Below are 18,389 nucleotides of genomic sequence, written 5' to 3'. Positions count from 1 at the left end.
GGCCTGGTGAATCTGTACTGGTCAGGCCTGGTGAATCTGTACTGGTCAGGCCTGGTGAATCTGTACTGGTCAGGCCTGGTGAATCTGTACTGGTCAGGCCTGGTTAATCTGTACTGGTCAGGCCTGGTGAATCTGTACTGGTCAGGCCTGGTTAATCTGTACTGGTCAGGCCTGGTGAATCTGTACTGGTCAGGCCTGGTGAATCTGTTCTGGTCAGGCCTGGTGAATCTGTACTGGTCAGGCCTGGTGAATCTGTACTGGTCAGGCCTGGTGAATCTGTACTGGTCAGGCCTGGTGAATCTGTACTGGTCAGGCCTGGTGAATCTGTACTGGTCAGGCCTGGTTAATCTGTACTGGTCAGGCCTGGTGAATCTGTACTGGTCAGGCCTGGTGAATCTTTTCAGGCCTGGTGAATCTGTACTTTTCAGGCCTGGTGAACCTCTGGTCACCCCTGAATCCCCCTGGTCCTCTGTACCAGGCCTGGTCTGTACCCCTCAGGCCTGGTGAATCTGTACTGGTCACCCCTGGGACAGGCCTGGTGACTGGTGGGACCCTGGTGAACCCCTCCTCCTCCTGGTGAATCCCCTACTGGTCAGGCCTGGTGAATCTCTGTACTGGTCAGGCCTGGTGAATCTGTAACCCCTGGTGAATCTGTAACCCCCTGGTGAATCTGTAACCCCTGGTGAATCCTCCTCTGGTCAGGCCGCCTCCTCTGTACCCCTCCCCCTGGTGAATCTAACCCCCCAGGCCTGGTGAATCTGTCTCCTCAGGCCTGGTGACCCCCCACCCCTCAGGCCTGGTGAATCTGTACTGGTCAGGCCTCCCTCCCTCCTGAATCCCCTGTACCTGGTCAGGCCTGGTGAACCCCTCCCCCTCAGGCCTGGTGAACCCCTCCCCCTCCTCCTCTGTACTGGTCAGGCCTGGTCCTCTGTACTGGTCCCCCTGGTCCTCTGTAACCCCCCCCCCCCCAGGCCTCCTGAATCTGGAACCCCCTCCTCCTCCCTGGTGAATCTGGACTGGTCAGGCCTGGTCCTCTGAACCCCCCACCCCTCTGAATCTGTACCCAGGCCTGGTCCTCTGTACCCCCCACCCCTGGTGAACTGTACTGGTCCTCCTCTGTAACCCCCTGGTCCTCCTCTACCCCCTCCTCCTCCTCCTCTGAACCCCCCACCCCTCTCCTCCCCCCCCCTCCCCTCCCTCCCTCCCCCCCCCCCACCCCTCCTCCCCTCCCCCTCCTCCTCTGAACCCCCCCCCTAAACCCCCCACCTCCTCCTCTGAACCCCCCCCTCCTCCCTCTGAACCCCCTCCTCCTCTAACCCCCCCCCTCCTCTAACCCCCCCACCCCTCCCCTCCTCTGGTGACCCCCCACCCCTCCTCCTCTAACCCCCTCCTCCTCTAACCCCCCCTCCTCTGAACCCCCCCCACCCCTCCTCTAAAACCCCCCACCCCTCCTCTGAACCCCCCCCCTCCTCTAACCCCCACCCCTCCTCTAACCCCCCCCCTCCTCTAACCCCCACCTCCTCCTCTAACCCCCCCCCTCCTCCTCTGAACCCCCCACCCCTCCCTCCCCCCCCCTCCTCTAACCCCCCCTCTGAACCCCCCCCCACCCCCTCTGAACCCCCACCCCCTCCTCCCCCACCCCTCTCCCCCCCCACCCCTCTCCTCCCCCCCCCCCCTCCTCCCCCCACCCCTCCCCCCCACCCCTCCTCCTCCACCCCCCTCCCCTACCCCCCTCCCCCCCCCCCCCCTCTCCCTCCCACCCCTCCTCTACCCCCCCCCCCCTCCCCCACCCCTCCTACCCCCCCCAGACGTTCCTGGACGACAACGGAGCCCTGAACTGGCAGATATTCTACTGGATCGGTCAGGAAGCTACGCTAGATAAGAAGGCGGGGTCTGCCATCCACGCCGTCAACCTCCGTAACTACCTGGGGGCGGAGTGTCGGACCATCAGAGAGGAGATGGGAGACGAGTCTGAGGAGTTCAGCGCTGTAGGTCCACACACACACACACACACACACACACACACACACACACACACACACACACACACTACCTGGGGGCGGAGTGCCGAACCATTAGAGAGGAGATGGGAGACGAGTCTGAGGAGTTCAGCGCTGTAGGTCCACACACACACACACACACACACACACACACACACACACACACTACCTGGGGGCGGAGTGCGGACCATTAGAGAGGAGATGGGAGACGAGTCTGAGGAGTTCAGCGCTGTAGGTCCACACACACACACACACACACACACACACACACACACCTGGGGGCGGACACACACTGAGGAGTTCAGCGCTGTACACACACACACACACACACACACACACACACACACACACACACACACACACTACCTGGGGGCGGAGTGTCGGACCATTAGAGAGGAGATGGGAGACGAGTCTGAGGAGTTCAGCGCTGTAGGTCCACACACACACACACACACACACACACACACACACACACACACACACACACACACACACACTACCTGGGGGCACTACCTGGGAGGCGGAGTGCACACACACCATCAGAGAGGAGATGGGAGACACTGACAGCGCTGTAGGTCACACACACACACACACACACACACACACACACACACACACACACACACACACTACCTGGGGGCGGAGTGCCGAACCATTAGAGAGGAGATGGGAGACGAGTCTGAGGAGTTCAGCGCTGTAGGTCCACACACACACACACACACACACACACACACACACACACACACACTCGGCCTGTAGAAAACCTTGCCAACTCTTCTGCCCCACCAGGTGTTTGAAAATGACATCTCCTACATTGAGGGGGGGACAGCCAGTGGCTTCTACACTGTGGAGGACACACACTATACTGTCAGGTAAGGAGGGGGGGGACACTATACTGTCAGGTAAGGAGGGGGGGTAAGGACACTATACTGTCAGGTAAGGAGGGGGGACACTATACTGTCAGGTAAGGAGGGGGGACACCAGTACTGTCAGGTAAGGAGGGGGACACTATACTGTCAGGTAAGGAGGGGGACACTATACTGTCAGGTAAGGAGGGGGGACACTATACTGTCAGGTAAGGAGGGGGGACACTATACTGTCAGGTAAGGAGGGGGGACACTATACTGTCAGGTAAGGAGGGGGGACACTATACTGTCAGGTAAGGAGGGGGGACACTATACTGTCAGGTAAGGAGGGGGGGGGGGACACACTATACTGTCAGGTAAGGAGGGGGGACACTATACTGTCAGGTAAGGAGGGGGGACACTATACTGTCAGGTAAGGAGGGGGGACACTATACTGTCAGGTAAGGAGGGGGGACACTATACTGTCAGGTAAGGAGGGGGGACACTATACTGTCAGGTAAGGAGGGGGGACACTATACTGTCAGGTAAGGAGGGGGGGTACACTATACTGTCAGGTAAGGAGGGGGGGACACTATACTGTCAGGTAAGGAGGGGGGGGACACTATACTGTCAGGTAAGGGGGGGGACACTATACTGTCAGGTAAGGAGGGGGGACACTATACTGTCAGGTAAGGAGGGGGGACACTATACTGTCAGGTAAGGAGGGGGGGGGACACTATACTGTCAGGTAAGGAGGGGGGGACACTATACTGTCAGGTAAGGAGGGGGGGGACACTATACTGTCAGGTAAGGAGGGGGACACTATACTGTCAGGTAAGGAGGGGGGACACTATACTGTCAGGTAAGGAGGGGGGACACACTATACTGTCAGGTAAGGAGGGGGGACACTATACTGTCAGGTAAGGAGGGGGGAGGGGGGACACACTATACTGTCAGGTAAGGAGGGGGGACACTATACTGTCAGGTAAGGAGGGGGGACACTATACTGTCAGGTAAGGAGGGGGGGACACTATACTGTCAGGTAAGGAGGGGGGGACACTATACTGTCAGGTAAGGAGGGGGGGACACTATACTGTCAGGTAAGGAGGGGGGGACACTATACTGTCAGGTAAGGAGGGGGGACACTATACTGTCAGGTAAGGAGGGGGGACACTATACTGTCAGGTAAGGAGGGGGGACACTATACTGTCAGGTAAGGAGGGGGACACTATACTGTCACTATATACTGTCAGGTAAGGAGGGGGGACACTATACTGTCAGGTAAGGAGGGGGGACACTACACTACTGTCAGGTAAGGAGGGGGACACACACTATACTGTCAGGTAAGGAGGGGGGGACACTATACTGTCAGGTAAGGGGGGACACACTATACTGTCAGGTAAGGAGGGGGGGGACACTATACTGTCAGGTAAGGAGGGGGGGACACTATACTGTCAGGTAAGGAGGGGGGGGGACACACTATACTGTCAGGTAAGGAGGGGGACACACACACACACTATACTGTCAGGTAAGGAGGGGGACACACACTATACTGTCAGGTAAGGAGGGGGACACTATACTGTCAGGTAAGGAGGGGGGACACTATACTGTCAGGTAAGGAGGGGGGGACACACTATACTGTCAGGTAAGGAGGGGGGGACACTATACTGTCAGGTAAGGAGGGGGACACACTATACTGTCAGGTAAGGAGGGGGGACACTATACTGTCAGGTAAGGAGGGGGGACACACTATACTGTCAGGTAAGGAGGGGGACACACACTATACTGTCAGGTAAGGAGGGGGGCACACACACTATACTGTCAGGTAAGGAGGGGGGGACACACACTATACTGTCAGGTAAGGAGGGGGACACACTATACTGTCAGGTAAGGAGGGGGGGGGACACACACTATACTGTCAGGTAAGGAGGGGGACACACTATACTGTCAGGTAAGGAGGGGGGGACACACTATACTGTCAGGTACTGTCAGGTAAGGAGGGGGGACACACTATACTGTCAGGTAAGGAGGGGGGACACTATACTGTCAGGTAAGGAGGGGGACACACACTATACTGTCAGGTAAGGAGGGGGGACACACTATACTGTCAGGTAAGGAGGGGGACACACAGGTAAGGAGGGGGGACACACTATACTGTCAGGTAAGGAGGGGGACACACTATACTGTCAGGTAAGGAGGGGGGGACACACTATACTGTCAGGTAAGGAGGGGGAGGACACACTATACTGTCAGGTAAGGAGGGGGGGACACACTATACTGTCAGGTAAGGAGGGGGGGGACACACTATACTGTCAGGTAAGGAGGGGGGGACACACTATACTGTCAGGTAAGGAGGGGGGGACACACTATACTGTCAGGTAAGGAGGGGGGACACACTATACTGTCAGGTAAGGAGGGGGGCGACACACTATACTGTCAGGTAAGGAGGGGGGACACACTATACTGTCAGGTAAGGAGGGGGACACACTATACTGTCAGGTAAGGAGGGGGACACACACTATACTGTCAGGTAAGGAGGGGGGGACACACTATACTGTCAGGTAAGGAGGGGGGACACACACTATACTGTCAGGTAAGGAGGGGGGACACACTATACTGTCAGGTAAGGAGGGGGGACACACTACTACTGTCAGGTAAGGAGGGGGGACACACTATACTGTCAGGTAAGGAGGGGGACACACTATACTGTCAGGTAAGGAGGGGACACACACTATACTGTCAGGTAAGGAGGGGACACACTATACTGTCACACACACTATACTGTCAGGTAAGGAGGGGGGACACACTATACTGTCAGGTAAGGAGGGGGGACACACTATACTGTCAGGTAAGGAGGGGGGACACACTATACTGTCAGGTAAGGAGGGGGGACACACTATACTGTCAGGTAAGGAGGGGGGGGACACACTATACTGTCAGGTAAGGAGGGGGACACACTATACTGTCAGGTAAGGAGGGGGACACACACTATACTGTCAGGTAAGGAGGGGGGGACACACTATACTGTCAGGTAAGGAGGGGGACACACTATACTGTCAGGTAAGGAGGGGGGGACACACTATACTGTCAGGTAAGGAGGGGGACACACACTATACTGTCAGGTAAGGAGGGGGACACACACTATACTGTCAGGTAAGGAGGGGGACACACTATACTGTCAGGTAAGGAGGGGGGGACACACTATACTGTCAGGTAAGGAGGGGGACACACACTATACTGTCAGGTAAGGAGGGGGACACACTATACTGTCAGGTAAGGAGGGGGGGTACACACTATACTGTCAGGTAAGGAGGGGGACACACTATACTGTCAGGTAAGGAGGGGGGACACACTATACTGTCAGGTAAGGAGGAGGACACACACTATACTGTCAGGTAAGGAGGGGGGAGACACACTATACTGTCAGGTAAGGAGGGGGGACACACACTATACTGTCAGGTAAGGAGGGGGGGGACACACACTATACTGTCAGGTAAGGAGGGGGGACACACTATACTGTCAGGTAAGGAGGGGGGACACACTATACTGTCAGGTAAGGAGGGGGGACAGGTAAGGAGGAGGGGACACACTATACTGTCAGGTAAGGAGGGGGGACACACACTATACTGTCAGGTAAGGAGGAGGACACACACTATACTGTCAGGTAAGGAGGGGGGACACACACTATACTGTCAGGTAAGGAGGGGGACACACACTATACTGTCAGGTAAGGAGGAGGGGACACACTATACTGTCAGGTAAGGAGGGGGGACACACTATACTGTCAGGTAAGGAGGGGGGACACACACTATACTGTCAGGTAAGGAGGGGGACACACTATACTGTCAGGTAAGGAGGGGGGGGACACACTATACTGTCAGGTAAGGAGGGGGGGACACACTATACTGTCAGGTAAGGAGGGGGGACACACTATACTGTCAGGTAAGGAGGGGGGACACACTATACTGTCAGGTAAGGAGGGGGGGACACACTATACTGTCAGGTAAGGAGGGGGGACACACTATACTGTCAGGTAAGGAGGAGGACACACACTATACTGTCAGGTAAGGAGGGGGGGGGACACACTATACTGTCAGGTAAGGAGGGGGGGACACACTATACTGTCAGGTAAGGAGGGGGACACACACTATACTGTCAGGTAAGGAGGGGGACACACTATACTGTCAGGTAAGGAGGGGGGGACACACTATACTGTCAGGTAAGGAGGGGGAGGACACACTATACTGTCAGGTAAGGAGGGGGGGACACACTATACTGTCAGGTAAGGAGGGGGGACACACTATACTGTCAGGTAAGGAGGGGGGGACACACTATACTGTCAGGTAAGGAGGGGGGGACACACTATACTGTCAGGTAAGTGTGGGGTGTGTACCAACTCTAAATGTGTGTGTGTGTGTGTGTGTGTGTGTGTGTTCCAGGTTGTATCGTGTTTATGGGAAGAAGAACATCCGTCTGGAGTCGGTTCCTCTGAAGGCCTCGTCCCTGGACCCACGGTGAGTTCTGTTGTCATGGAGATGGACAGTCTGTTTTAGCATGGACAGCACCATGGAGGGCTTTACAGACTGACAATACTGTTGTCATGGAGATGGACAGTCTGTTTTAGCATGGACAGCACCATGGAGGGCTTTACAGACTGACAATACTGTTGTCATGGAGATGGATAGTCTGTTTTTGGTTCCTGGAGTTCTGTAGTTCTGTGTTCCTGTAGCTCTGTGTTCCTGTAGTTCTAATGATCTGTGTTCCTGTAGTTCTAATGTTCTGTGTTCCTGTAGTTCTAATGCTCTGTGTTCCTGTAGTTCTAATGCTCTGTGTTCCTGTAGTTCTAATGTTCTGTGTTCCTGTAGTTCTAATGTTCTGTGTTCCTGTAGTTCTAATGCTCTGTGTTCCTGTAGTTCTAATGCTCTGTGTTCCTGTAGTTCTAATGTTCTGTGTCCTGTAGTTCTAATGTTCTGTGTCCTGTAGTCCTAATGCTATGTGTTCCTGTAGTTCTAATGCTCTGTGTTACTGTAGTTCTGTAGTTCTAATGCTCTGTAGTTCTGTAGTTCTAATGCTCTGTGTTCCTGTAGTTCTGTAGTTCTAATGCTCTGTGTTCCTGTAGTTCTAATGTTCTGTGTTCCTGTAGTCCTAATGCTCTGTGTTCTTGTAGTTCTGTAGTTCTAATGCTCTGTGTTCCTGTAGTTCTAATGTTCTGTGTTCCTGTAGTTCTAATGCTCTGTGTTCCTGTAGTTCTAATGCTCTGTGTTCCTGTAGTTCTAATGCTCTGTGTTCCTGTAGTTCTGTATTTCTAATGCTCTGTGTTCCTGTAGTTCTAAGGCTCTGTGTTCCTGTAGTTCTAATGTTCTGTGTTCCTGTAGTTCTAATGCTCTGTGTTCCTGTAGTTCTAATGCTCTGTGTTCCTGTAGTTCTGTAGTTCTAATGCTCTGTGTTCCTGTAGGTTTGTCTTCCTGGTGGATACGGGTCTGGAGATTTTCATCTGGAGAGGAGCCAACGCTACTCTGGCCGGTACCACTAAGGCCCGGTAACTAACACACACCAACACTACTCTGGCCGGTACCACTAAGGCCCGGTAACTAACACACACCATCACTACTCTGGCCGGTACCACTAAGGCCCGGTAACTAACACACACCAACACTACTCTGGCCGGTACCACTAAGGCCCGGTAACTAACACACACCAACACTACTCTGGCCGGTACCACTAAGGCCCGGTAACTAACACACACCAACACTACTCTGGCCGGTACCACTAAGGCCCGGTAACTAACACACACCAACACTACTCTGGCCGGTACCACTAAGGCCCGGTAACTAACACACACCAACACTACTCTGGCCGGTACCACTAAGGCCCGGTAACTAACACACACCAACACTACTCTGGCCGGTACCACTAAGGCCCGGTAACTAACACACACCAACCCTACTCTGGCCGGTACCACTAAGGCCCGGTAACTAACACACACCAACACTACTCTGGCCGGTACCACTAAGGCCCGGTAACTAACACACACCATCACTACTCTGGCCGGTACCACTAAGGCCCGGTAACTAATACACACCAACACTACTCTGGCTGGTACCACTAAGTCATTGTAGATGAGAATTAGATCTCCCAATTGGCACAGCTTCATCTGGGTTTGGGAGTCATTGTAGATGAGAATTAGATCTCCCAACAGAACAGTGGGTTAACTGCCTTGTTCAGGGGAACAGTGGGTTAACTGCCTTGTTCAGGGGAACAGTGGGTTAACTGCCTTGTTCAGGGGAACAGTGGGTTAACTGCCTTGTTCAGGGGAACAGTGGGTTAACTGCCTTGTTCAGGGGAACAGTGGGTTAACTGCCTTGTTCAGGGGAACAGTGGGTTAACTGCCTTGTTCAGGGAACAGTGGGTTAACTGCCTTGTTCAGGGGAACAGTGGGTTAACTGCCTTGTTCAGGGGAACAGTGGGTTAACTGCCTTGTTCAGGGGAACAGTGGGTTAACTGCCTTGTTCAGGGGAACAGTGGGTTAACTGCCTTGTTCAGGGGAACAGTGGGTTAACTGCCTTGTTCAGGGGAACAGTGGGTGAACTGCCTTGTTCAGGGGAACAGTGGGTGAACTGCCTTGTTCAGGGGAACAGTGGGTGAACTGCCTTGTTCAGGGGAACAGTGGGTGAACTGCCTTGTTCAGGGGAACAGTGGGTGAACTGCCTTGTTCAGGGGAACAGTGGGTGAACTGCCTTGTTCAGGGAACAGTGGGTGAACTGCCTTGTTCAGGGAACAGTGGGTGAACTGCCTTGTTCAGGGGAACAGTGGGTGAACTGCCTTGTTCAGGGAACAGTGGGTGAACTGCCTTGTTCAGGGGAACAGTGGGTGAACTGCCTTGTTCAGGGGAACAGTGGGTGAACTGCCTTGTTCAGGGGAACAGTGGGTGAACTGCCTTGTTCAGGGAACAGTGGGTGAACTGCCTTGTTCAGGGAACAGTGGGTGAACTGCCTTGTTCAGGGGAACAGTGGGTGAACTGCCTTGTTCAGGGGAACAGTGGGTGAACTGCCTTGTTCAGGGAACAGTGGGTGAACTGCCTTGTTCAGGGAACAGTGGGTGAACTGCCTTGTTCAGGGGAACAGTGGGTGAACTGCCTTGTTCAGGGGAACAGTGGGTGAACTGCCTTGTTCAGGGGAACAGTGGGTGAACTGCCTTGTTCAGGGGAACAGTGGGTGAACTGCCTTGTTCAGGGGAACAGTGGGTGAACTGCCTTGTTCAGGGGAACAGTGGGTGAACTGCCTTGTTCAGGGGAACAGTGGGTGAACTGCCTTGTTCAGGGGAACAGTGGGTGAACTGCCTTGTTCAGGGGAACAGTGGGTGAACTGCCTTGTTCAGGGGAACAGTGGGTGAACTGCCTTGTTCAGGGGCATCTTGTAACCCTTTGGTTACAAGTCCAATGCTCTAACCACTAGGCTACCTACCTGCTACCTGGTGTGTGTGTTCGTGTGTGCCTGCCCATGAATGTCTCTGACTGTGTGTGTGTGTGTGTGTGTGTGTGTGTGTGTGTGTGTGTGTGTGTGTGTGTGTGTGTGTGTGTGTGTGTGTAGGCTGTTTGCAGAGAAGATCAATAAGAATGAGCGTAAGGGGAAGGCAGAGATCACCACCCTGCAGCAGAGTCAGGAACCTCCTAACTTCTGGGAGGTTCTGGGAGGACAACCTGAAGAGATACGCAAACACGTCCCTGATGACTTCACACCCGTACGACCCAAACTATACAAGGTACCCCCTGACCTCTGACCTCTAATCAGACACGTCCCTGATGACTTCACACCTGTACGACCCAAACTATACAAGGTACCCCCTGACCTCTGACCTCTAATCAGACACGTCCCTGATGACTTCACACCTGTACGACCCAAACTATACAAGGTACCCCCTGACCTCTGACCTCTAATCAGACACGTCCCTGATGACTTCACACCTGTACGACCCAAACTATACAAGGTACCCCCTGACCTCTGACCCCTGACCTCTAATCAGACACGTCCCTGATGACTTCACACCCGTACGACCCAAACTATACAAGGTACCCCCTGACCTCTGACCCCTGACCTCTAATCAGACACATCCCTGATGACTTCACACCCATACGACCCAAACTATACAAACACTTGACCTCTGACCCCTGACATCTAATTATTTCGTTGGGTCTGGGCTAATGTTGTCTCGGTGGGTCTGGGCTAATGTTGTCTTGGTGGGTCTGGGCTAATGTTGTCTCGGTGGGTCTGGGCTAATGTTGTCTCGGTGGGTCTGGGCTAATGTTGTCTAGGTGGGTCTGGGCTAATGTTGTCTAGGTGGGTCTGGGCTAATGTTGTCTTGGTGGGTCTGGGCTAATGTTGTCTAGGTGGGTCTGGGCTAATGTTGTCTAGGTGGGTCTGGGCTAATGTTGTCTAGGTGGGTCTGGGCTAATGTTGTCTAGGTGGGTCTGGGCTAATGTTGTCTAGGTGGGTCTGGGCTAATGTTGTCTAGGTGGGTCTGGGCTAATGTTGTCTAGGTGGGTCTGGGCTAATGTTGTCTAGGTGGGTCTGGGCTAATGTTGTCTAGGTGGGTCTGGGCTAATGTTGTCTAGGTGGGTCTGGGCTAATGTTGTCTAGGTGGGTCTGGGGTAATGTTGTTGTTGTTGTTGTCTAGGTGGGTCTGGGCTAATGTTGTTGTTGTTGTTGTTGTTTAGGTGGGTCTGGGCTAATGTTGTTGTTTAGGTGGGTCTGGGCTAATGTTGTTGTCTAGGTGGGTCTGGGCTAATGTTGTTGTCTAGGTGGGTCTGGGCTAATGTTGTTGTCTAGGGGGTTGGGCTAATGTTTGTTGTCTAGGTCTGGGTCTGGGCTAATGTTGTTGTCTAGGGGGTCTGGGCTAATGTTGTTGTCTAGGGGGTCTGGGCTAATGTTGTTGTTGTTGTTTAGGTGGGTCTGGGCTAATGTTGTTGTTGTTGTCTAGGTGGGTCTGGGCTAATGTTGTTGTCTAGGGGGTCTGGGCTAATGTTGTTGTTGTTGTTTAGGTGGGTCTGGGTTAATGTTGTTGTTGTTGTCTAGGTGGGTCTGGGCTAATGTTGTTGTCTAGGGGGTCTGGGCTAATGTTGTTGTCTAGGGGGTTTGGGCTAATGTTGTTGTCTAGGGGGATTGGGCTAATGTTGTTGTCTAGGGGGTCTGGGCTAATGTTGTTGTCTAGGGGGTCTGGGCTAATGTTGTTGTCTAGCTGGGTCTGGGCTAATGTTGTTGTCTAGCTGGGTCTGGGCTAATGTTGTTACCTAGGCGGGTCTGGGCTAATGTTGTTGTTGTTGTTTAGGTGGGTCTGGGTTAATGTTGTTGTTGTTAGGTGGGTCTGGGCTAATGTTGTTGTTGTCTAGGGGGTCTGGGCTAATGTTGTTGTCTAGGGGGTTTGGGCTAATGTTGTTGTCTAGTTTAGGGTGTTGGGCTAATGTTGTTGTCTAGGGGGTCTTGGGCTAATGTTGTTGTCTAGGGGGTTTGGGCTAATGTTGTTGTTTAGGTGGGTCTGGGCTAATGTTGTTGCTGGTGGGTCTGGTGTCTGGGCTAATGTTGTTGTCTAGGTGGGTCTGGGCTAATGTTGTTGTTGCTTAGGTGGGTCTGGGTCTGGGCTAATGTTGTTGTTGTTTAGGTGGGTCTGGGCTAATGTTGTTGTTGTTGTTTAGGTGGGTCTGGGTTAATGTTGTTGTTGTTTAGGCGGGTCTGGGCTAATGTTGTTGTTGTCTTAGGTGGGTCTGGGCTAATGTTGTTGTTGTTGTTTAGGTGGGTCTGGGTTAATGTTGTTGTTGTTGTTTAGGTGTGTCTGGGCTAATGTTGTTGTCTAGTTCTGTGTCTGGGCTAATGTTGTTGTCTAGGTGGGTCTGGGCTAATGTTGTTGTTGTTTAGGTGGGTCTGGGCTAATGTTGTTGTTGTTTAGGTGGGTCTGGGTAATGTTGTTGTTGCTGTAGGTGGGTCTGGGTCTGTTAATGTTGTTGTCTAGGTGGGTCTGGGTTAATGTTGTTGTCTTGTTTAGGTGGGTCTGGGCTAATGTTGTTGTCTAGGTGGGTCTGGGCTAATGTTGTTGTTGTCTAGGTGGGTCTGGGCTAATGTTGTTGTTGTCTAGGTGGGTCTGGGTAATGTTGTTGTTGTTAGGTGGGTCTGGGTTAATGTTGTTGTTTAGGTGGGTCTGGGTTAATGTTGTTGTTTAGGTGGGTCTGGGTTAATGTTGTTGTTTAGGTGGGTCTGGGCTAATGTTGTTGTTGTTTAGGTGGGTCTGGGTTAATGTTGTTGTTGTTGTTTAGGTGGGTCTGGGCTAATGTTGTTGTTTAGGTGGGTCTGGGCTAATGTTGTTTAGGTGGGTCTGGGGTAATGTTGTTGTTGTTTAGGTGGGTCTGGGCTAATGTTGTTGTTGTTGTTTAGGTGGGTCTGGGGTAATGTTGTTGTTGTTGTTTAGGTGGGTCTGGGGTAATGTTGTTGTTGTTGTTTAGGTGGGTCTGGGCTGATGTTGTTGTTGTTGTTTAGGTGGGTCTGGGCTAATGTTGTTGTTGTTTAGGTGGGTCTGGGGTAATGTTGTTGTTTAGGTGGGTCTGGGTTAATGTTGTCTAGGTGGGTCTGGGCTAATGTTGTCTAGGTGGGTCTGGGCTAATGTTGTCTAGGTGGGTCTGGGCTAATGTTGTTGTTGTTGTTGTTTAGGTGGGTCTGGGCTAATGTTGTTGTTGTTGTTGTTTAGGTGGGTCTGGGGTAATGTTGTTGTTGTTGTCTAGGTGGGTCTGGGGTAATGTTGTTGATGTTGGGTCTGGGCTGGGTCTGGGGTCTGGGTTAATGTTGTTGTTTAGGTGGGTCTGGGGTAATGTTGTTGTTTAGGTGGGTCTGGGGTAATGTTGTTGTCTAGGTGGGTCTGGGCTAATGTTGTTGTTTAGGTGGGTCTGGGCTAATGTTGTTGTTGTTGTTTAGGTGGGTCTGGGGTAATGTTGTTGTTGTTGTTTTTAGGTGGGTCTGGGGTAATGTTGTTGTTGTTTAGGTGGGTCTGGGTTAATGTTGTTGTTGTTGTTTAGGTGGTTCTGGGTTAATGTAATGTTGTTGTTGTTGTTTAGGTGGGTCTGGGGTAATGTTGTTGTTGTTGTTTAGGTGGGTCTGGGTTAATGTTGTTGTTGTTGTTGTTTAGGTGGGTCTGGGTTGTTTAGGTGGGTCTGGGTTAATGTTGTTGTTGTTGTTTAGGTGGGTCTGGGGTAATGTTGTTGTTGTTGTTGTTTAGGTGGGTCTGGGGTAATGTTGTTGTTGTTGTTGTTTAGGTGGGTCTGGGTTAATGTTGTTGTTGTTGTTTAGGTGGGTCTGGGGTAATGTTGTTGTTTAGGTGGGTCTGGGGTTGGGTTGTCTAGGTGGGTCTGGGCTAATGTTGTTGTCTAGCTGGGTCTGGGGTTAATGTTGTTGTTGTTGTTTAGGTGGGTCTGGGCTAATGTTGTTGTTGTTGTTTAGGTGGGTCTGGGTTAATGTTGTTGTGGGTCTGTAATGTTGTTGTTTAGGTGGGTCTGGGGTAATGTTGTTGTTGTTGTTTAGGTGGGTCTGGGGTAATGTTGTGTTGTTGTTGTTTAGGTGGGTCTGGGGTAATGTTGTTGTTGTTTAGGTGGGTCTGGGTTAATGTTGTTGTTGTTGTTGTTGGTGGGTCTGGGGTAATGTTGTTGTTGTTTAGGTGGGTCTGGGTTAATGTTGTTGTTGTTGTTGTTGTTTAGGTGGGTCTGGGTTAATGTTGTTGTTGTTTAGGTGGTTCTGGGGGTAATGTTGTTGTTGTTGTTTAGGTGGGTCTGGGGTAATGTTGTTGTTGTTTAGGTGGGTCTGGGTTAATGTTGTTGTTGTTGTTTAGGTGGGTCTGGGGTAATGTTGTTGTTGTTGTTTAGGTGGGTCTGGGTTAATGTTGTTGTTGTTTAGGTGGGTCTGGGGTAATGTTGTTGTTGTTTAGGTGGGTCTGGGTTAATGTTGTTGTTGTTTAGGTGGGTCTGGGGTAATGTTGTTGTTGTGGGTCTGTTTAGGTGGTTCTGGGGTAATGTTGTTGTTGTTGTTTAGGTGGGTCTGGGTTAATGTTGTTGTTGTTGTTTTTAGGTGGGTCTGGGGTAATGTTGTTGTTGTTTAGGTGGGTCTGGGTTAATGTTGTTGTTGTTTAGGTGGGTCTGGGGTAATGTTGTTGTTGTTGTTGTTGTTTAGGTGGTTCTGGGGTAATGTGTTGTTGTTGTTGTTGTTGTTTAGGTGGGTCTGGGCTAATGTTGTTGTTTGTTTAGGTGGGTCTGGGGTAATGTTGTTGTTGTTGTTGTTTAGGTGGGTCTGGGTCTGGGATATCTGGAGCTCCCTCAAATCCTACAAGCTGTCAGTGGAACACAAAGAGAAGGTCAAACTGGACAAACTGCCGGATCTACGACTGGTAACTATGGTGTAACTATGGTGTAACTATGGTGTAACTATGGGGTAACTATGGTGTAACTATGGGGTAGTTAAACTGTGTAACCTGTTCTGTTATAATCAGTCTGTCTGTGTCTCTAGCTCCAGACCCTGCTGGACACTAAAGGAGTGTATGTCTCTCTCTCATCTCTGTGTCTCTAGCTCCAGACCCTGCTGGACACTAAAGGAGTGTGTGTCTCTCTCTCATCTCTGTGTCTCTAGCTCCAGACCCTGCTGGACACTAAAGGAGTGTATGTCTCTCTCTCATCTCTGTGTCTCTAGCTCCAGACCCTGCTGGACACTAAAGGAGTGTATGTCTCTCTCTCATCTCTGTGTCTCTAGCTCCAGACCCTGCTGGACACTAAAGGAGTGTATGTCTCTCTCTCATCTCTGTGTCTCTAGCTCCAGACCCTGCTGGACACTAAAGGAGTGTATGTCTCTCTCTCATCTCTGTGTCTCTAGCTCCAGACCCTGCTGGACACTAAAGGAGTGTATGTCTCTCTCTCATCTCTGTGTCTCTAGCTCCAGACCCTGCTGGACACTAAAGGAGTGTACATGTCTCTCTGATGTGTTTATCTGGATCTCTGTGTCTCTAGCTCCAGACCCTGCTGGACACTAAAGGAGTGTATGTCTCTCTCTCATCTCTGTGTCTCTAGCTCCAGACCCTGCTGGACACTAAGGAGTGTATGTCTCTCTCCTCTGTGTTTTAGCTCCAGACCCTGTTGGACCTGGAGTGATGTCCCTCTCATCTCTGTTTCTAACTCCAGACCCTGCTGGACACTAAAGGAGTGTATGTCTCTCTCTCCTGGATCCTGTGTTTTAACTCCAGACCCTGTTCCTGGACACTAAACCCTCCTGTAGGTTTTCTCATCTTTGTTCCTGGAGCTCCAGACCCTGCTGGACACTGGAGTGTATGTCTCTCTCTGTTCCTGGATCTCTGTGTCTCTAGCTCCAGACCCTGTTGGACACTGGAGAGAAACCCTCCTGTAGGTCTTCTCCATGTTCTGGTCTCTAGGTCCAGACCCTGTTCCTGGAGAGTATGACCCTCCTGTCTGTTTTAACTCCAGACCCTGTTCCTGGAAGAGATATGTCCTCTGTCATCTCTGTTTCTAACTCCAGACCCTGTTCTGGACACTAAAGGAGGTGTACATCCTGGACTGTCTGTCTGATGTGTTTAACTGGAACCCTGTTCCTGGAGAGAGACCCCCTCCTGTCTGGTGAAGCAGCCAACCCTGAAGCTGGAGAGGAGACCCTCCTGGAGGTTTTAACTCCAACCCTGTTCCTGGAGGAACCTGGAGGGGAACAGAGTGTTCCTGGAGAGACCCTCCTGGAGGTTTTAACTCCAACCCTGTTCCTGGAGACAGACCCTCCTGGAGGTTTTAACTCCAACCCTGTTCCTGGAGAAAGACCCTCCTGTAGGTTTTAACTCCAACCCTGTTCCTGGAGAGAGACCCTCCTGTAGGTTTTAACTCCAACCCTGTTCCTGGAGAGACCCTCCTGTAGGTTTTAACTCCAACCCTGTTCCTGGAGAGAGACCCTCCTGTAGGTTTTAACTCCAACCCTGTTCCTGGAGACATACCCTCCTGTAGGTTTTAACTCCAACCCTGTTCCTGGAGACATACCCTCCTGGAGAGAGGTACCCTCCTGTAGGTTTTAACTCCAACCCTGTTCCTGGAGAGAGACAGGTAACTCCAACCCTTGTTCCTGGAGAGAGACCCTCCTGTAGGTTTTAACTCCAACCCTGTTCCTGGAGAGAGACCCTCCTGTAGGTTTTAACTCCAACCCTGTTCCTGGAGAGATACCCTCCTGTAGGTTTTAACTGTTCCTGGAGACCCTCCCCATTGTGTGTGTGGGGGTACAGAGATGAGGTAGTCATTGTAACTGTGGGGTACAGAGATGAGGTAGTCATTGTGTGTGTGGGGTACAGAGATGAGGTAGTCATTGTGTGTGGGGGTACAGAGATGAGGTAGTCATTGTGTGTGTGGGGTACTGAGATGAGGTAGTCATTGTATGTGTGGGGTACAGAGATGAGGTAGTCATTGTGTGTGTGGGGTACAGAGATGAGGTAGTCATTGTGTGTGTGGGGTACAGAGATCCTGAGGTAGTCATTGTGTGTGTGGGGGGTACAGAGATGAGGTAGTCATTGTGTGTGTGGGGTACTGAGATGAGGTAGTCATTGTGTGTGTGGGGTACAGAGATGAGGTAGTCATTGTGTGTGTGGGGTACAGAGATGAGGTAGTCATTGTGTGTGTGGGGTACTGAGATGAGGTAGTCATTGTATGTGTGGGGTACAGAGATGAGGTAGTCATTGTGTGTGTGGGGTACAGAGATGAGGTAGTCATTGTGTGTGTGGGGTACAGAGATGAGGTAGTCATTGTGTGTGTGGGGTACAGAGATGAGGTAGTCATTGTGTGTGTGGGGTACAGAGATGAGGTAGTCATTGTGTGTGTGTGGGGTACAGAGATGAGGTAGTCATTGTATGTGTGGGGTACAGAGATGAGGTAGTCATTGTGTGTGTGGGGTACAGAGATGAGGTAGTCATTGTAGTCATTGTATGTGTGGGGTACAGAGATGAGGTAGTCATTGTGTGTGTGGGGTACAGAGATGAGGTAGTCATTGTGTGTGTGGGGTACAGAGATGAGGTAGTCATTGTGTGTGTGGGGTACAGAGATGAGGTAGTCATTGTGTGTGAGATGAGGTAGTCATTGTACAGAGATGAGGTAGTCATTGTGTGTGTCATTGGGGGGTACAGAGATGAGGTAGTCATTGTGTGTGTGGGGTACAGAGATGAGGTAGTCATTGTGTGTGTGGGGTACAGAGATGAGGTAGTCATTGTGTGTGTGGGGTACAGAGATGAGGTAGTCATTGTGTGTGTGGGGTACAGAGATGAGGTAGTCATTGTGTGTGTGGGGTACAGAGATGAGGTAGTCATTGTGTGTGTGGGGTACAGAGATGAGGTAGTCATTGTGTGTGTGGGGTACAGAGATGAGGTAGTCATTGTGTGTGTGGGGTACAGAGATGAGGTAGTCATTGTGTGTGTGGGGTACAGAGATGAGGTAGTCATTGTGTGTGTGGGGTACAGAGATGAGGTAGTCATTGTATGTGTGGGGTAC

At 51.6% G+C, this 18,389-nt stretch overlaps 2 long non-coding RNA genes and 1 pseudogene across 2 annotated transcripts in view; all 3 read left to right on the top strand.

The window, feature by feature from the left end:
• LOC127928998 (protein flightless-1 homolog) overlaps positions 1–18,389 on the top strand; it is a 118,665-nt pseudogene that overhangs the window by 57,395 nt on the left and 42,881 nt on the right.
• Positions 12,406–12,981, top strand: LOC127929011 (uncharacterized). The gene is made up of 4 exons (XR_008133199.1): positions 12,406–12,462; positions 12,597–12,630; positions 12,754–12,784; positions 12,940–12,981. It is a non-coding gene; the product is annotated as an uncharacterized LOC127929011 (long non-coding RNA).
• LOC127929009 (uncharacterized) overlaps positions 17,406–18,389 on the top strand; it is a 1,707-nt gene continuing 723 nt past the window's right edge. Inside the window, exons 1-2 of the long non-coding RNA XR_008133194.1 lie at positions 17,406–17,810; positions 18,300–18,389. The exon at positions 18,300–18,389 is cut by the window's right edge and continues 9 nt beyond it. This is a non-coding gene — a long non-coding RNA (uncharacterized LOC127929009). The remainder of the gene's footprint in view (positions 17,811–18,299) is intronic.

The sequence above is a fragment of the Oncorhynchus keta genome, unplaced genomic scaffold (assembly GCF_023373465.1).
Source record: "Oncorhynchus keta strain PuntledgeMale-10-30-2019 unplaced genomic scaffold, Oket_V2 Un_scaffold_5251_pilon_pilon, whole genome shotgun sequence".
Classification (NCBI taxonomy): domain Eukaryota; kingdom Metazoa; phylum Chordata; class Actinopteri; order Salmoniformes; family Salmonidae; genus Oncorhynchus; species Oncorhynchus keta.
This window is presented reverse-complemented; position numbering and strand designations above follow the sequence as displayed.